Source organism: Hyperolius riggenbachi, chromosome 5 (genome assembly GCF_040937935.1).
Source record: "Hyperolius riggenbachi isolate aHypRig1 chromosome 5, aHypRig1.pri, whole genome shotgun sequence".
Taxonomy (NCBI): Eukaryota; Metazoa; Chordata; class Amphibia; order Anura; family Hyperoliidae; genus Hyperolius; species Hyperolius riggenbachi.
In genome coordinates, this window is record NC_090650.1 from 102,917,925 (window position 1) to 102,937,874 (window position 19,950).

Below are 19,950 nucleotides of genomic sequence, written 5' to 3' on the forward strand. Positions count from 1 at the left end.
ATTTTCTAGGGATGTGAGTGATGCGTGTTGGAAGTGTGACCATAGCTCTGGTACGTTTAAAGAGAATCAGCAGACAGCACCTTCCAGCAATGCCCACCCAGTACCTGCAGCCAGCAACAACCAGCCCAATACAAGCAGTTAACACCAGTCAGGAATGCCAGGCCCAGGGCCGGGCCAAGGCAGAGGCAAGAGAGGCTTCAGCCTCAGGGCGCAGTGTAGGAGGGGGCGCACAACTCACCCAGCTATCTTTCCCCTATTGTGTTTGAAGGAGAAAGAAATAAGAAAAGGGCATACATGGAAGTGACTGAAAGCCAGATAACTAGAGATTAAGGTGTTGTGGGCCCTGGGGTGCCTCTTCGTCTAATAGCAATCAGTGTGTGACGGCTGGGGTGGGAGGGATGGGGGGGGGGCGCACTTTTGTAGTTTCAGCCTTGGGTGCTGGAGGACCTTGTCCCGGCTCTGGCCAGGCCAGTAACAGCAGCCACCACCATCCAGCAATGCCAGCCCAGTACCGACAGCCAGCATCAGCCAGCATTACCAGGCCAGTAATGGCAGCCAGCAGCAGCCAGTAATGGTAGCCCAATACCAGCAGACAGCATCAGGGCCCATTTCCATGGGCTGGATGCGATCTCATCAGCCAGCAGTTGCAGGTTACTACCATAACCAGTGAGAAGTACATTGAAGCTTTGGCTAGATTAGGGGATGCAATTTAGAGTTGATTTAACATGTTTTAAAACCTTAAAGCAATATTCACTGAAGATGATGATGTTTGTAAATAAATTAATAATTAAACATGATCTTTACATTTTAGTCTACAGATCTACAGATAGCTATGAATGTCTAAAAGAGCCTGTACGTTCAAATGTATTTTTTTTCCAACTATGAAGTCATAACATTTTGTTGCTGTCTATATAGTACATCCTAACCAGTAACATCCTAGCAATAAGTGCTGTGCAGAGGATCCTCGAGGGGAGTTGGGAGGGGGGGGGGGGGGGTGTTGCTCAAATTTGAAAAAGGGGCCCTAATTGATCAATCATGCTAAGTTTGTGCTAAGTTGCAGTGGGTGCTGAGGTGCCAAAGTACAGTCTGTGTCAAGCTGCTGTGGGTACCAAGGTCCAGTTTGTATTGGGTGTTCATTTGCAGTGGGTGCTAAGCAGTATTGGGTGCTGAATAAGTAGCAGGTGGTAATAAACAATAGTGAGTGCCATGTGAGTGCTAATTGGTACAGGGAGCCATGTGAGTGCTGGACATGAGTGAGTAGGGAGTGCCATGTGTGAGTTCTGAGTCTCATATGGGTTCGGACCAAGGGTGCGTACTGGGTGCTATTTAGGTGCTGGCCATGGACTGGTACTAAGTGCATATAATGGCTTGGTAACTTGGTGCCGTGTGAGTACTGTGCCATGTGAGTGTTGATTATGGGGGGTATATGGTGTAATGTGGGTCCTAGGTGCAAATACTGAGTGCCAAGTGGGTACTGGGAGTAAGCACATGGTGCCATATGGGTGATGGGTGCTGGCTAGTGGGGTATTTGTTGTCATGTGGGTGCTAAATGCAGATGCTAGGTGCAATGTGGGCTTCGGGGTGCTGGCACCGGATGTCACGTGGATTCCGGCTGTATAGGTGGGTATCAAGCTTCATGTAGGTGTTGATTGGAGGTACTCAGTCCCTTGTGAGTTCTGGGTGCAAGTACTGGATGTCATGTGAGGGCTTGCTTGGTGTTTGTGCTGGGCACCAAGTGGAGGCTTAGTGCAACTGGAACTACTGCAGATGAAACATGTGGGTGTTGGATGCAGGTACTGGGTATCACATTGGTGCAAATACTTGGTACCATGCCTGCACTGGGTGCTAGCTATGGGTGGGCATTGTGTGTCGTGTGGGTTCTAAGTGCAGGTATTTCGGGTGCTAGTACTAGTTATGTGGGTGCAGATAGTGGGTGCCAAGTGGAGGCTGGGTGCAGGTGTGAGTAGTGGGTGCCATGTCAGGGCTGGGTGCAAGTACTGTGCCATGTAGGTGTGAGTACTGGGTGCCAGATATAGTGTGAAGGGGAGCAGGTAGTGAGTGTCATGTGGCTGTTTGATGCAAGTACTAAGTGCCATATGGAGGCCAGATGTGAGTATTGGGTGCAGGGTGCTTGGTGCAAGTACAGGGTGCTTGTTATAGTGGGAGTTACTGGTTGAGTGTAATGTAGGTGCTGAATATTGGTGGGATTGTTGTGTGTGCAGGGGGTGGGAGATCACTGTGGGTAGTGATATGAATGGCATAGTTGCTGCTAGGGTAGGTAGAGGTCAGTGTGGTTGCTGGGGGAGGTAGAGGTCAGTGTGGGTGCTGGGGAAACGTCGGTGACTGTGGGTGCTGTGGGGGGGGGGGGGGGGGGAAGTAACTGTGGGTGCTGGGGGGAGAAGTAATTTTGAATGCTGTGGAAGGTAAAGGTCAGTATGGGTGCTGGAGGAAGAGGAGGTCACTGTTGGTGCTGCTGTGAATGGCATAGTTGCTGCTAGGGGAGGTAGAGGTCAGTGTGGTTGCTGAGGGAAGGAGAGATCAGTGTCGTTGCTGGAGGAAGGATAGGTCACTGTGGGTGCTGTGGAAGGTGGAGGTCAGTATGGGTGCTGGAGGAAGGGGATGTCCCTGTGAGTGCTGCATGGGACAGGAGGGTAGTTGCTGGGGAAGGGAAAGATCACTGTGGGGGCTGGGGGAGTGATAGGTGATAGTGTGGGTGCTGGGGTAAGCAGGATTACTGCTAGAGCTGGGGAGGGAGGGGTGATTGTGCGTGCTAGGTGGAGGGAGATGTCACTGTGGGTGCTAGGTGGAGGGAGATGTCACTGTGGGTGCTAGGTGGAGGGAGAGGTCACTGTGGGTGCTAGGTGGAGGGAGAGGTCACTGTGAATGCTGGAGAAGGGAGAGGTCACTGTGGGTGCTGGGGAAGGGAGAGGTCACTGTGGGTGCTAGGTGGAGGGAGAGGTCACTGTGAGTGCTGGGGAAGGGAGAGGTCACTATGGGTGCTAGGTGGAGGGAGAGGTCACTGTGAGTGCTGGGGAAGGGAGAGGTCACTGTGAGTGCTAGGTGGAGAAAGAGGTCACTGTGGAGGCTGGGGAAGGGAGAGGTCACTGTGGGTGCTAGGTGGAGGGAGAGGTCATTGTGGGTGCTAGGTGGAGGGAGAGGTCACTGTGGGTGCTGGAGAAGGGAGAGGTCACTGTGGGTGCTGGGGAAGGGAGAGGTCACTGTGGGTGCTAGGTGGAGGGAGAGGTCACTGTGAGTGCTGGGGAAGGGAGAGGTCACTGTGGGTGCTAGGTGGAGGGAGAGGTCACTGTGAGTGCTGGGGAAGGGAGAGGTCACTGTGGGTGCTAGGTGGAGGGAGAGGTCACAGTGAGTGCTGGGGAAGGGAGAGGTCACTGTGGGTGCTAGGTGGAGGAAGAGGTCACTGTGGAGGCTGGGGAAGGGAGAGGTCATTGTGGGTGCTAGGTGGAGGGAGAGGTCACTGTGGGTGCTAGGTGGAGGGAGAGGTCACTGTGGATGCTGGGGAAGGGAAAGGTCACTGTGGGTGCTGGGGAAGGGAGAGGTCATTGTGGGTGCTAGGTGGAGGGAAAGGTCACTGTGAGTGCTGGGGACGGGAGAGGTCACTGTTGGTGCTAGGTTATTGAAGATCACTGTGGGTGCTAGGTGGTGGGAGAGGTCACTGTGGGTGCTGGGGAAGGGAGAGGTGACTGTGGGTGCTAGGTGGAGGGAGCGGTCAGTGTGGCTGCTGGGGTAGGGAGAGGTCATAGTGGGTTCAGCTAGGGAGACACTATTTTACTTGCTCCCACACAGCGGGGGCGGAGCTTCCCGCTGGTGGGGCTTATCGCGGTTGGGGAGGAGCTTCTTTTTCACGGCCAGAGAGGCCTTTTTTGAAGATCTTACACGGAGAGCACCCCCCCTCTGCACGTACCTGATAGCAATGCCCATATTTCTGCAGAAATAATAAGCTACACAGAGCAGGAAGCACTGTAACTGACTGCCGCAGTATCCACTGTGCTGTTACTGAACCTGTGGCAAGTCTCTGCAGATACCACAAAAGTAAGAAATCTGAAATGGCAAAATTCCCAGCAATGTACAGATCTCAACTGTTGGGACTGCTTTTATATCAACAAAAATGTAAGAAAGTGTACACAAAAGTGTAAGTACCTCAAGACATTTTTAACTACTTTTGCTATAGCTCAGATCATTTTCTGTGCAGTATGGGAACCTCACCTTTTCAGATCTATGCTAAATAGGCTTACTACTTCTTCCTGCCATCTACAAAGTAGTGGAGGTGTCATTAGCAGCTAAGGTGTGATCTCTGGTTTTGCCTTTCCATGCAGGTGTGTACCAAGGGCATTTGACACCCAGTGCTAATCATTAGATTGTAAGCTCGCAAGGGCAGGGTCATCCTCCTAATGTTTACTGTCTTTGTAACAATATTTGTGCTGCTTGGAACTCTGCTGTATATTTGTTAGCTGTATCTATGTTCCCCTTGTCGTCTTATTGTGCTTTGTAAAGCGCTGCGGAATATGTTGGCGCTATATAAATAAAAAATAATAATAATAATAATGTACACACACACACACACACACACACACACACACACACACACACACACACACACTTTGCAAAATTTGGGGTAATAAGAAGCGAATGAGGCGTACTGGGGTGGATGGGAGGGACAAACACTAAGTGCTGATGGGGTGAGTAAGAGGGAGGGAGAAACACTGGGTGCTGATGGGGTGGATAAGAAGGAGGGAGAAACGTTGGGTGCTAGTGGGGTGGGTAAGAAGGAGAAAGAAACATTGGGTGCTGGTAGGGTGGGTAAGAGGGAGGGAGAAACGGCAGGGAGAAACGCTGGGTGCTGATGAGGTAAGAGGGAGCGGGAAATTCTGGTTGCCTATGGGGAGGGTAAGAGGGAGGGAGAAACATTGGGTGCTGATGGGGTGGGTAAGAGGGAGATAGAAACACTAGGTATTGCCTGGTGGGTTGGGTAAGAGGCAGGGAGAAACGCTGGGTCCTGGTGGGGTGGGTAAGAGGGAGGGAAAAACACTGGGTGCTGATGGGGTGGGTAAGAAGGAGGGAGAAACGTTGGGAGCTGGTGGGGTGGGTAAGAGGCAGGGAGAAACACTAGGTGCTGGTGGGGTGGGTAAGAGGCAGGGAGAAACGTTGGGTGCTGGTGGGGTGGGTAAGAGGCAAGGAGAAACGCTGGGTGCTGGTGGGGTGGGTAAGAGGCAGGGAGAAATGCTGGGTGCTGATGGGATGGGTAAGAGGGAGGAAGAAACACAGGGTGCTGATGGGGTGCGTAAGAGGAAGGGAGAAACGTTGGGTGCTGGTGGGGTGGGTTAGAGGGAGGGAGAAACGTTGGGTGCTGGTGGGGTGGGTAAGAGGCAGGGAGAAACGCTGGGTGCTGGTGGGGTGGGTAAGAGGCAGGGAGAAACGTTGGGTGCTGGTGGGGTGGGTAAGAGGCAGGGAGAAATGCTGGGTGCTGATGGGATGGGTAAGAGGGAGGAAGAAACACAGGGTGCTGATGGGGTGCGTAAGAGGAAGGGAGAAACGTTGGGTGCTGGTGGGGTGGGTTAGAGGGAGGGAGAAATGTTGGGTGCTGGTGGGGTGGGTTAGATGGAGGGTGAAAAACTAGGTACTGGTGGGGTGGGTAGAAGGGAGGTAGAAACACTGGGTCCTGGTGGGTGGGGTAGGTAAGAGGGAGGGTGAAACACTGAGTCCTGGTGGGTGGGGTAAGAGAGAGGGAGAAACACTGGATGCTGGTGGGTAAAAGGCAGGGAGAAATGCTAGGTGTGCCACAGGGAGCTGTTATTACCGCAGGCAGAACGAGGGACAGAGGCAGGCCGGCCCTTATAACACAGAATAGCCATTTCCCTCTAATTTTGCTTTTAGAAATTCTTTACTGACAACAAGTCGTTTTTCAGGTTGCCTCTATATCTAGCTTGTGTATGGCATTGCCAAGAGATCTGGACTGCCATACTATCTCGGCCAAACACAGGGTGAGGGCATTGTTTTCCTCTTACCCCTTAAGTTCCACTGTGCTTCTCCTCCATTGCAACAGAATGTGTTGGATAGTGACATGTCTGTTCAGCACTCAGCCCTGAGCTTTGGCCTGAAGGATCAAGTCCCAATTCCTGTAGGTGACAGTACTCATGCGGGTATTTGCATCCTTATTATGTCACGGGCAAGGAAGGTCACCAAGGGGCACATATATATGTTCAGCAAAGCAGTACCAGCCAGCTCTTTTTGGTGTACGGTGTCAAGTTAGTTGGCAGATAGCTGAGCAGTGTGTCTGTACAGTGATTGTCCCTAAACTGTCACCTGTAACTAACGCTAATGATTTTTTGAGCGATAGTCATTGAGAATGTGTACATAAATTTCATGTGTTACGCAATACAATAAACAACTAAAATCAGAGTAGTTATTTTATAGCCTTGTCACACTATTGAAGCAGCAGTGACCTTAGAATTGTGATCCAGATATAGGTTTATTGCGTCACAACAATGAAATTGCAGTGAAGAAATATAGTTTTTATTGCATTTAGATCGAAATGCAATCTCACTGTTAAATCGATTTAGCCAAAACCACCAGTTCAACCCAAGTGTGAATAATAGCGCTGCGCTGCTTGCAGTGTCCCACATTCATAGCTGTTTTGCTGTATTGCTTGTTTCTTCTTTTACAAAAAAAACCAACAATTTACTAATGGTCATGTAAGAGAACTGAAACTTTTATGGATTAAAAGGGAACCTCTGACCACAAAGGTTGAATCTAATGAACTGCTTGACATTCAGAGACTGCAGACATTTGCTGCATGAACTTTTTGTATTATTATGTGGCTATCTGGGAGCCGGCAGTCGGTAAACAAGTGACCTACACAATGGCTTCGTTGTATTGAGAAATACCTTATTTACCTATCCACCTTTCCTGACCTTAAACACCACCAAAGCATTATGCTGGGAATACACATTACATTTTTTGTGAAGAATCATTCCGATAGATGCCTTCTATGATAAAATTCCGACATGTCTGATTCTCCGCTCGATTCTGTTCTGACCGATTTCTCATAGAAGTGAATGGAAAAAAGATAAGAAAAACGAAGATAAGATAAGAGAATTGAGCAGAGGATCGAACGGCTAATAGATTGCGCGGGGAATCGAACGCAAAAAACGTAACGTGTGTTCCCAGCATAAGAGGGAACCCGAGGTGAGAGGGATATGGAGATTGCCTTATCTATTTCCTTGTAAAACAATGCCAATTGCCTGGCAGTCCTTTTGATCGTCTGGCATAAGTAGTGCCTGAGTCAAAACCCTGGAACAAGCATATGACTAATCCAGTAAAACCTGAGTCAGCTGAGTACCTGATCTGCTGCATGCTTGTTCAGGGTCTATGGCTAAAAGTATTAGAGACACTGGATCAGCAGGACAGCCAGGCAACTGGTATTGTTGAAAAGGAAATAAATATGGCAGGCTCCATATTCCTCTCACCTCAGGTTCCCTTTAAGTTTTAGCTTTGTTTTAACCAGTTGTATATACTGTACATTTTTTAAATATCTAGTTTATAAATTGATATCTAACCATACAGATCAGCACACTTAATTAAATGCAAATCTCCTTGCTTTTTATTGCAATAGATATCCAAACAATGTGAAACTTGATTACAAGTGCCTGTCATTGGCAGTAGAAACTCCCCAAAACCATCAAAAAACCTGCTGGTAACACTGTCCATAAAGCTGGAGGAAGGTCAGAGTCCATAGTCCACAGAAATGTTGATTAAATCATGGCCCCAGCAGAAGAATCACTGGCTCACATTGGTTTGTAATAGACCAATAGGAATCATCCCTCCCCAGGAAGGATTTTAATAGGTGCAATACTGTCTATTGCAGACCAACAGGAGCCTGAGATGTTTCTGCTATGGCTCTCGGATCGATTTACAGCATTTGTTCCATGCAGGGACCCGAATGGACAGTGGCAGGTGAGTATCTTGCAAAATGCCAGGGGCTGCCTAGTGCCTTCTCATAGGCCAGCATTGATTCCATCGGCTTCCGTTGCTGTCCACTTCATGCGGGTTGATCTGGAAATATTGTGCAGGATCCAGCCTTGCATTCTGCCCTTTGAACAAACTGATGTGATCGGACCGAGCGCCGTGGTTCGCTCACATAGGACTCAGCCCCTCCTCCCCCCGAACCTTCTCTACTAGTTTCTTCAACTTGTATATGCCTATTCCATTTATATTCTGTACTTATGTATTTCTTTAAAGGAACACTATCAAACCAAGTGTTCTAAAATGACAATGCACAAATAATGTCTAAATAGCTGTGTAAACATTTTCCTACTTTTCATGTTAATTATCAGATGTAATTACAATGTAATTCATTGTATGTAGATTTTGGCTTGGTTGGAATGTCTTATTTGCATAAGTGAATCTCTGCAGTCTGACATGCTAATATTGAAGCAGAGTTATATGAAATGCCTCTGGTGACAGGTTTCACACACTATTAAAAATGTTTATGTTACACATAAGATACATTTCCTCTGCTTTCTGCAGAGAGCTCTCAGAGACAGGCAGCTGCAGTGAAAGCTTTCTCTCACACACAGGTTTAACAGATGTAGTGTGAGGGAATCTGCCCTCCCTTCATGATTTAGTCCCACAGATTTTGGCATCGCTGAAGTGTGAAAGGAATTTGAGAACAGTAAACAAAGAGATATGCATTGAAATGTATACACCCGTGCTTAACCGCACTTCCCAAACTATATCTATCTCAATTGAAAAAAACATGTTAATCGATAGTATTCCTTATAGTTTACCATCACTGACCCTGTATGTGCCAAAAATAATTCTGGGTACAACCTGCGTTGTACTTGGCGAAATAAATGATTCTGATCCTGTTTTTCAACATATGATCCGTTCGCATCCATTCTGATCCATTCCGCTCTGCTAAGCAGAATGGTTTTACTGCTAGTATGAAAGGTGCCTAATGGTGAGTATTAAAAATTATGTTTAAATGTGTGTACTATTCACTTATCATTTCAGTTCTTAACAAAAATTCTGAAAACACTTATTGCAACATAGAAGTGATTATTATGTCCATATTTATTGTATAATATTAATACACTTTTTTGCATTCATGCATTGCTGGATTAAAAAAAAAATCTATAAATATCCAAGTGTGTATGCTTGTTCGCATGATTGTATTTATATTTTAGATATAAGTACTAATAAAATATTTATAAATCCACCTATTGTGAGCGTGCATGTTCAAGTATAAAAATAATCTGTCCACCTTACTCAATCATTTTTTTTTTTAGTAATGTGCAACGAGAATAATGACGTTATAGATTTTTGAAGTCTTGTATTTTGTCAGCGGTCCTTCAATCATGTTTGCATTTTGTTGTATTGAGTTTGCCTTTACATGTCTCAGTCTATTAATGTTACATTTATCTGTCACAAATCCAGGAAAATCTTGAGATCTCACTGGGCATTGGAAAAATGTCTGATAAGTAAAACAAGCGATTTTGGGGGAATTTTTCCTGCTGTAATAAATAAATAATTTACTTCTTTAGCGAAAAGATTGATCTAAAATGCTTTCAATCTCACCTCCTGGGAGCTGCAATGAAGCTGCATCAGATTTTTTTTAAATTATACTGAATGTACAGTTTTTATATGCTTGTTTTATTTTATGTACTGTACTAAAGTAATTCCTTATAAAATATGTTTTATTGCTAAAATGAAAATATGACATGTTACAACTTACTTTTGCTAAGAGCTCTTGCTGGTGGTGAAACTGGCAAATTTAGTAGGAAAGCATTTTGCTTTACTGGTGTAGTTACCAGCCTCTGCCATGGCCAATGACCCACAAACTTTCTGTAGCTAATGGTGAGAGTATGTAATGTTTACATTTTACTGCAGTGAGTATGAGGTATTACTTACACTTACAGACTAGCAGATGGAGCTTTATACAAATATCACATTTTAATTCATGATATTTTAATGTTTGAACAAATTAAAAAGTAAAAAAAATCATACTAAACCTAACAAATAAACAATAAAAGTAAAATAACACAAATCACTAAACGTGCTTTAAAGGGAATCTGCAGTGAAATTAAACTTATGATATAATGATTTGTATGTGTAGTACAGCTAAGAATATTGAATAAGGATATGAATGGTCACCTGGGATCTCACCCCCCTTCTGAGCTATTTCCCTTTTTTACCCCAGACTTAGAAAACATTTTTTAGGGACTTGGAAAAAAGTGAAGGTGGTCAGAATATCCCATTTTTTAAAGGACAACTGAAGTGAGAGTGATATGGAGGCTGCCATATTTATTTCTGTTTAAGCAATACCAGTTGCCAGGGTATACTGCTCATCCTCTGCCTTTAATACTTTAGCCATAGACCCTGAACAAGCATGCAGCAGATCAGGTGTGTCTGACATTATTGTCAGATCTGAAAGAATAGCTTCATGCTTTTTTCAGGTGTTATTCAGACACTACTGCATCCATATAGACCAGCAGGACTGCCAGGCAACTGGTATTGTTTAAAAGGAAATGAATATGGCAGCCTCCATATACCTTTCACTTCAGTTGTCCTTTAAAGTGTACCAGAGACATAATAAACTAAAAGTTTTATACATACCTGGGGCTTTCTCCAGCCTCCTCTGCACGATCACTCCCATGCTGCCTTCCTCAGCCGTCTCCGTTGCCGGTACCGGGTTCAGTAACTTTCTCCAGTTGCAGCCAGTCTGCTCAAGAGAAGTGCGCCCTCTACGTATCTCTCCGGCAGCCGCCGGAGAGATACATAGAGAGCGCACTGCTCTTGCGTCAGACTGTCCATGACTGGCAGGAGTTACGGGAGCGTGGGAGTTACCCCAGCGTGGAAGCGATCGGATAAAGCTTCCTCAGGGGCCACGTGGAGATGTTGGGTCGGTGTCTAAAAATGTGATGCGGACTCAGTGACTGATAGACACAACTGTCCAGACGCATAAGGACGATGACGCAATGAGGGCGGTATTCCGCTTTCAGCCTGTCTTCGGAAGTGACATTGTGCTCCATGGTTAGATGCTAGAGCGCAACGCCATTGCATACAGAAAATTACGTTCCCCAGCGTTCTGCCAGGATGAGCGCTTTCGTTGATGGCACATAACTTATTTAAAGTGTACCAGACCTCAGGGAGCTAAAAAGATTTATACATACCTGGGGCTTCCTCCAGCCCCATAAGCTCCGATCGCTCCGCAAAGAGCGCACTTCTCTTGCGTAGACTGGCTGTGAGTGACGGAAGTGCGGGGACCGGCGCCGCAGAAGACTGAGGAGGGCAGCGTGGGAGCGATGCAAGCTTATGGGGCTGGAGGAAGCCCCAGGTATGTATAAATGTTTTTAGTGTCCTGAGCTCTGAGTCCCTTTAAACACCGATCCAACACCATCTCCACGTGGCCCCTAAGGAAGCTTTAAAAGTAAACTGGTCGGGCGTGGCAGACTGATGGTTGGACAGTGTCCTGCATCTTGATATGCTGTACGTCTATCTGGGTCCCTGTCGCAAGGGCCTTATGTGAGATCATGTTTTAAAATGTTTATGTTTAAATAAATGAGTGATACAGATAGATACACTTTGAGGTGTTCTTTTATTCCATATTTATTAGAAATCGGTGTGGATCAACCATTTGGAACCACTGTGGATATGTTTTGTTGAGAAGAGCCAGCTGCCGGTCCATTCATGCCCTAATAGACCCTGTAATTAAGGTCTATGATGTTCCGGTAAGAGTGTCCACAATTATTGGTGTGATGGTGGAGCATTGAGTCAGCTCTGAAGTTATAGATTGTGATTTTCCTGTACGCAGAACGATACAGTGCATGGGTATGTGATGACCTGGCAGCGCGAGTCCTTGCTCCCGCTGATGTGGCTGGGTGCTTCCTGCACAGGTGCATTTAAGCTCCGCGTGCGGCCAGGGCCGCACAGGTGCAATGGATTGAGTCAGTAAAGTTGAAAATACCGGAAGCGAACCGCGTCAGGGGAACGTTTTGTCCCAGCGCAGGCACATGATGTCTGCGCGGGGGGGGGGGGGGGGGGGTGTTTAGAAGCCCCAGGTAAGGTAATCTCACTTTTTTTTTCATTACACTATTCCTTTAACCACTTCAGCACCACAGGGTTTTTTGCTTAACCACTTGCCGACCGCACACTCATAACGTGCGTCGGCAAAGTGGCAGCTGCAGGACCAGCGACGCAGTACTGCGTCGCCAGCTGCAGCCTAATTAATCAGGAAGCAGCCGCTTGTACGAGCGGCTGCTTCCTGTCAAATCACGGCGGGGGGCTCCGTGAATAGCCTGCGGGCCGCCGATGGCGGCTCGCAGGCTAGATGTAAACACAAGCGGAAATAATCCGCTTTGTTTACATTTGTACGGCGCTGCTGCGCAGCAGCGCCGTAAGGCAGATCGGCGATCCCCGGCCAATCAGCGGCCGGGGATCGCCGCCATGTGACAGGGGACGTCCTGTCACTGGCTGCACAGGACGGATAGCGTCCTGTGCAGCCCGGATCTCCAGGGGAGGCAGCAGGTAGGAGAGGGAGGGGGGAATTTCGCCGCGGAGGGGGGCTTTGAGGTGCCCCCCCCCGCCACCCACAGCAGGCAGGAGAGATCAGACCCCCCCAGCACATCATCCCCATAGGGGGGAAAAAAGGGGGGCAATCTGATCTCCCTGCCTGCACCCTGATCTGTGCTGGGGGCTGCAGAGCCCACCCAGCACAGATCAATCAAACCAGCGCTGGTCCTTAAGGGGGGGTAAAGGGTGGGTCCTCAAGTGGTTAAAAACCAGAGCAATTTTCACATTTCAGCGCTCCTCCCATTCATTCACCAATAACTTTATTGCTACTCATCAGATGTAAATGATCTATATCTTGTTTTTTTTTGCCACAAATTATGCTTTTAGTAATTATGTTATTATCTGTGCATTTAAAAGGGAAAAATGAGAAAAAAAAAGAAAAAATACACTATTTCTCCATTTCCATCCACTATAGTTTTCAAATAAACAATGTTACCATAGGTAAAACCCACATATTGTATTTGCTAATTTGTCCTGGTTATCTCAACATTTAAATAATGTTCCTAGGACAATGTATGGCGATAATATATTAGTTTCTGGTTTGTGTTTTTTGTTTTCTCATTGTACTCCATCAGTAATTAAAAGCCCTTATCTTCATGATTAACAGTAATACACTCTCATGGCATACATATTTTAAAAGCTGAGTCCCTAGGGTAACTATGTATTCTCTTTTCAATGCTGTCACTTTTGTTTTGTTTTTACAAGTATTTATTTAAGGGTATAGAGTACATGAAAAAACAGTTTTATTGCTTTTCATTCAGTTTTCCGTTAAAAAAAATCACATGACTTAGCCCTCAGTTGTCAAACAACACAAAATCTATTCTCTCACTTGTCACGGTTAAAATGATACCCTATATACATAATCAGATAGCTTATTGGGCATACAGCACACTGTTTACCACAAGTACGCCTATCTACTCCCCTGAGCTTCAGATGAAGTTTTGTGGGGAGTAGATAGCAAGGGATTCAAAGTGGTTAAACTGTTTTTTTCCCCCTAGCTTTATATTTTCAGGCTACTCCTATTAAAGAGGAGCGGTTAGGTATAGGGTCTCAGAGAAAAAAAAAACACATATATCAGTAGCTAAATATTGGCTGTACTACCATTACATATGCATTTCACTGTTCACGTTTGGATTTCACAGAATTTTTATATAGTATTTGCAGAGATTGATGCTCCTGACAGCTCAGGGCAGGTTCCATGTTTGTCTGTCTTGTATGAAGCCAATTGTGATGTAATATCCTTCCTTACCTTGCTTCCTGATGATTCGACTCACAAAAAAGATGGTTCATGATCCGGACAACACTACTGTGCAGTGAATATTAATTAGCCATGTGGCTAGGAACAATAGCGGCAGTGGCGGCTCCAGCTTCAGATTTTTGGGGGGGCTCAAAGGGGGCACAATGGCCGGCAGACGGGGCTCAGGGGTAAATGTGCGGCGCGCGAAGCGCGCCCAAAAAAATGGGCGTGGTCATGACATCATGTGGGCGGGGCTAACTGAAATGTAGTTATACCAACTAATGTAGTTACATAAGGAAAAAAAAATGAAGTAAATGCACATAATGACAGACAGCGTTTCCCCAGTAAATGAACGACAGCGTTTCTTTCACCACATAAGAGACCATTTCACCAGTAAATGCACGTAATGACAGACAGCTTTTCACCAGTAAATGCACGTAATGAGAGACAGCTTTTCACCAGTAAATGCACGTAATGAGAGACAGCTTTTCACCAGTAAATGCACGTAATGACAGACAGCTTTTCACCAGTAAATACATGTAATGAGAGACAGCATTTCACCAGTTAATGCACATAACGACAGACAGCGTTTCCCCAGTAAATGCACGTAATGAGAGACAGTGTTTCACCAGTAAATGCACATATTGACAGGCAACCTTTCACCAGTAAATGCACGTAATGACAGCCAGCCTTTCACCAGTAAATACATGTAATGAGAGACAGCGTTTCACCAGTAAATGCACGTAATGACAGACAGACAGTGCCAACCAGGAATTACCGTGTCCCCAGGGCCAAGTATAGCCAGGTGTACAGATGTCCCCAGGTGGGGTGGCAGTGGAGAGAGAAAAGGGAGCGATGGGCACAGTGGTGGGGAAGGGGGGACGTCTCCCTCACCTTGGGGCTCCCATTTTTTCTCGCTCCCCCTCCAGATATGAGCGGCGGGTGCAGGGGCGTAACTTGATATCATTGGGCCCCCTGCAAAACTTTGGATGGGGCCCCCCAAAGCTAATCTGGGCTTCATCCTCGTACAAGCGCCCCACGTGGTTGCCTGCATAACGTGAGTGCATCATGTGACATCACACATGCTCCCACACATACACTGGCAACCACATGGGGAATGTATGAGGACAGTGCCAGCGATGGACAGGTAAGTATAGAGCAACGGGGGTAGGGAATATTTTACATTAAGGGGGACAGTTTGGGGGGCACAAGGCGGCGTCAAAAGCCTGATTCCTGAGAGATTTCATGCTGAAACCGATCGGGAATCAGCCTGCGGTGTATGAGCAGCCGACAGCTCTCTCTCTCTAATCAGAGAGAGATCTGTCTCTAGGTCAATCTGTCCATAGAGCTTCTGATGTGTGGGCACCTTAAGAAACAGGTGTACTTAACCCTTTCAACAACTCAGCTGTGTTGATTGCAAAGGTTCTGGCATTCCTTTTGCACAAGTGTATTATGCATGTTAAACAGTGAGCTCTGCACTATTCTTATAGCAACATCTAGTGAGTGAGTGTACATACAGAACAGGAGGAAGCATATAGATTTTGTAAGAATAGTGCAGAGCAAATACCTTAGTGGAAAAGAGATGCCTTTGCATGCAACACAGGCAGCTGAACTGCTGAAAGAGTTAAGTAACCCCTCCCCCCATTACTGGGAGAGCAGCCAGAAATGCCTGAGATAAGCTCACCCTGGTGTGTGTAGAGTCCAGGCTCAGGGAAGCGTCTGGTGGTCCCGCTGTGTGAGGAAGAGAGGGAGTTCCTGTCAGGCAGCATACCAAAGTCAAATCTAGCGAGGTGAATGAGGCTACACGTGGGGAGGGGGAGGGAGGCAGAGATCACATGCACAGGCAGCCTGCAAATCTCACGCATCCCTGCTGGAGCTTCTCGTCTCCTATGACTCCGCCTACTTTTCTACATCCAACGGGCATCAAACTGACCAGCCTGCTTCAGTCCTATTGGCTGGCAGCAGCAGCAGAACGCACGCTGCTTTGCTTATACGTCCTCAGACAGCCAGCTAATCTTGTTTGCATAATTTTAACATTCATGCGTCTCCCGGAGCTGTGTGTCATCGGGCAACCCTGCGGAGGGGGGGCTTGTGGCGGGGCTGACAGCTTGTCAGCTGGGGCTTAAGCCTGGGTAAGCCCCAGTGTAGCGCCGCCACTGAATAGCGGACTCATGCAGTATACTCTAACTGAACATGTGCTCTGTGAACAGCACATTGATTTTTCAGTGTTGTGAGCTGGACTGCAAGATACAAACTGCTGTAACATGAGCCTGTAACTTCTCACTGTGAAAGCAGCCTTAGGCCCGGTTCACACTTACGTTTTTGTAAAAAACGGAACGGATGTCCGGACCGCACCGGATCCGGACCGGATCCGTACGGTTCCTATCCGGATCCGTTCCGGATCCGGTCCGTTTGCATCCGTTTTCCGTGCGGTATGAACACGGTTGCGGTCCGGATCCGTTTTCTTAAAGAGATAACAACCTGTCCCACAGGGCTGGTATCTGCTGCACCTGTAGGATGAGGTCTTCTGCTGTGTAGGGCCTCACCTCCTCGTTATCAGACATATCAGACATGTTGCTGCCAAAGAGCTCCAGCATGAAATCACTGCTGCTCCACTCTGTGAACGCTGGGCCCATGTGGTCCCCATCCAAAATGGCCGCTATAGCATAGAAAAAGCATAGGAAGTGGGGTAGAACGTCCGTTTTTTATAGCCAGTGTGTTGTGCGCTCTCCGTTTCTCATTGGTTTGTATTGGACGGATGCAACAGTCAGGCTCCGCTCCGGATACGTCTGCCGGAGGAGCCGGACCAAAAAATAGCGCACGTTGGATCTTACGCCGGAGTCCGGATCCGGTCCAGCTCCGGTCCGCATGGTACGGACGCATGTGAACGGACGCATAGACTTTCATTGCTATGCCGTGCGTCCGTTCCGTCCGTTCCGCATGCGGTCCGGCTCCGGTACGGCGATTCCGGACGGCGAACGCCAATGTGAACCGGGCCTTAGCGCGGGATAGGGAAATGAAGGGGAGGACCAAGGGAGTGCAGTGGGGAGAAGTAGCCCCAGAATGCTTTGCAGTATCTGTTATGCAGCCTGCCGGCCTCCTTAGGAGCTTGGGAATATAGAGGCTTGCTGTTCAGCAAACATCAAAGTAAGAGAGATTTTTAACTTCAGTATTGCCTTTTTGGCTTCCTTCTAAACTGTTTATCACAGGAGAATAGAGGTTTAAATTAGCTTTTGCAGCCTGACAGTTACTCATTAAATCTCTCACCATGGAGGCTTCGGCAGTCTTTGGGAGCCCGAGTGCACTGTACTGCACACGTGCAAGTGCGTGAGAGCGAGCACTCACGTGTGCGCCGGAGCTCGAGTGCTCCTGAAGACTTCCCGAAGCCCACCCGCAGTGGAAGAGAGTAATCTCCGACCCATAGAGACTACTAACAGGGGAACCAGCGCAGGAACGACGGGACGAGTGAAGAGGAATGGGAAGGCTCTATAGAACCCAGAGCCTTCCCCCTCCTTAGGTAAGTCTCTTTTTTGTTTTGATTTTTGGCTTCAGACTCCCTTTAAGGATCATTGTGCGTCCGAAACATGTCAGTCCCATGGTGGATTGGTTTTTACCTGATTTAATAAAGGCTTATAATTCCTATATTGGACAATGTGTGGAGCCCATCTTTTTTGTTCACTACTGTATTGATTCTGGGACTCCTGAACACCTGATTACTGCACTGACCATTGCAGTGGAGATAGCAAGGGCGTAGCGATAGCCATAGCATTCACCATTAACTTTGTTGTGTTTCTCCACCCTCTGACTGTCTCAGTGCCCATGAACTATGTGCAGTGTTGATTGCATGAGAATGTAAATTACCTAATTAACTCATATCCACAGGGTAGGGCAGGTGGCATGCCTACATCTGAGGGCCACATGTGACTTTTGCTATGGGGTCCCATGGTCTCTAGCTACGCCACTGGGAGGTAGAGCAGGTTTCGCTACATTTGTTCTCATGTGTGCATAGAGGGAGTTATACATGATGAACACAAGACAATTCACTATTTTACTCTTCCTTTATCAGGCTTCAATTGCTTGCTTTGTCCTGAGGGAAGACAGCTCCTGAATTCTGTTAAACTAAATGTAATTCTCCCAGAGGGAGGTCTAGTGTAAGGACTGTAATGTTCAGAGATAGATTGTGCCAAACTCAAGGGAGGGAAGCTTCTAGAATGCGATTCCCTCTGGTAACATCATGCCAGGGAGTAATCACCTTTCTAATCACCCATGACACATGCAAAGTCTCCTTTTGAAGGAATGTTGTCAGTTTTCATTTGGGCAACATTGGTTGATGAGATAAAGATGGCAAATCTTCTGAAGATTTTTCAAAGCTGAGCTCCAGATACAGTGAGTTTCTAGTACCGTGCACCAGCTTGTTTTTAGCCAAAAGATCCTCCTTGAGCTGTTGTTAGAAAAAAAAATCACTTCTAAAGTACCTGGTCAGGAGGTTTTCACCAGCCACCTCTTTCAAGCTGCAGGCTTCTCAGGCAACTCTCTGTCGTACCCCCTCAAAGCTTGATGATGTGAAGCTAAGCAGTAGTCGCCTCATATTAGAAGCTTTCTCTTAATGCAAACTAGTGCCAAAATGTGTTTAGAGACTACCTAAAGAAAAAAAGAGAGAGCAGGCTTTGGATTAATGATACAGGTCTCTGGGGATGTCAGGGTTAAAAACATACCTAATCGGTGGTAATTTCTCCCGGCGGGTGATCGCACAGCCCCCACTCCCCCCCCCCCCCCCCCCGGGAATTGCAGCTGTGATAATTTTTTTCAAAGTCTCACCCGAGGCTCTGTGTGAGGCTTGGTGGTGTATTCTCCACAGTCAGCATGCAACGCATGAGCTGACGTGAAGGAGGTACACACACTAGCACAAGGAAACAGGCTATCCCTAGTATAGTGGAGGGGAGGACTGACTCCAATAGGAGATTGTGGCGCACAGAGCCAGTGCAGATCCGACAGCCACAAACAATACTTTCGCTATAACGTCTCAGCGCAAAGTAGCGCTGAGCGCATAAACCAGAACTGAGGAAATCAGGACAGGTAGTCAGAATGAACGCTTGCTTAATTAGCCACTACTTAGTGACAGCAAGCGTCCACAATAAAACAGACTGGAATGAGGCAGCCAATGCGTTGCGGCGATGGCGTGCCTCACAAAGACAGGACAGGATAGTCAGGAAATAGCAGGATCAAGATAGATGAATGTAACACAGACAAATATACAATAAGTATGTTTTCCTAGCGTATTACAATTACAGCTATCAATGAAACTATTTGTAACGTCTGACTAACATATGTATATATCGGCAATGAACCGATATATGACATAAGCAGGAACGCTGACTAGGACTGGAGTAATACAGGGAACAGGACTCAGAAGGATTCGCTATCTCTTCGCAGAGATGAACGCAATCCACAAACGGTAACAGAACAGGATTCAGAAGGATTCGTTATCTCTTCGCAGAGATGAACGCAATCCACAAACAGAACAGGATTCAGAAGGATTCGATATCTCTTCGCAGAGATGAACGCAATCCACAAACAGAACCAGGAGCAGGGTAACTACCTCAGCACGGGTGATCACGGTACGCGCAACCTACCAAAACGTGCTGGAAAACTGACTAACTGAACACAGGATATAAACAGTTCGTGTACGTATATATCAGCGACACTGATGTATCAACGTAACACGAATACAAGGAAAATAATAAACGTGCTGGTATGCATATATATTGGCAATGAACCAATATATGATGCAAAGACCAGCAAAGTATCTTTAGAACAAGAAACACGATCGGGGGCCGAAGCGACAGCAAGACAGGCTTAAACTGAAGCTATGAAAACCCAAGGAAACCCTGCAGGAAGCAGATCTTTATACTGAGGTCATCCAATGGGAGCAGACATGCAGATTCCCACACAGGTGAATGATAATCAGTCACAAGCTGACAGCAGGGAAAGGCCGACAAAGCTATGCAGCTTGCATGAAAAGAGATCAGAACTACCTGAGCTGCAGCACTACTACTTCCAGCAATGCCTGCTGCAGCAGCGATCATTACAGTACCCCCGCCCTTAAAAGCGGATTCCAGACGCTT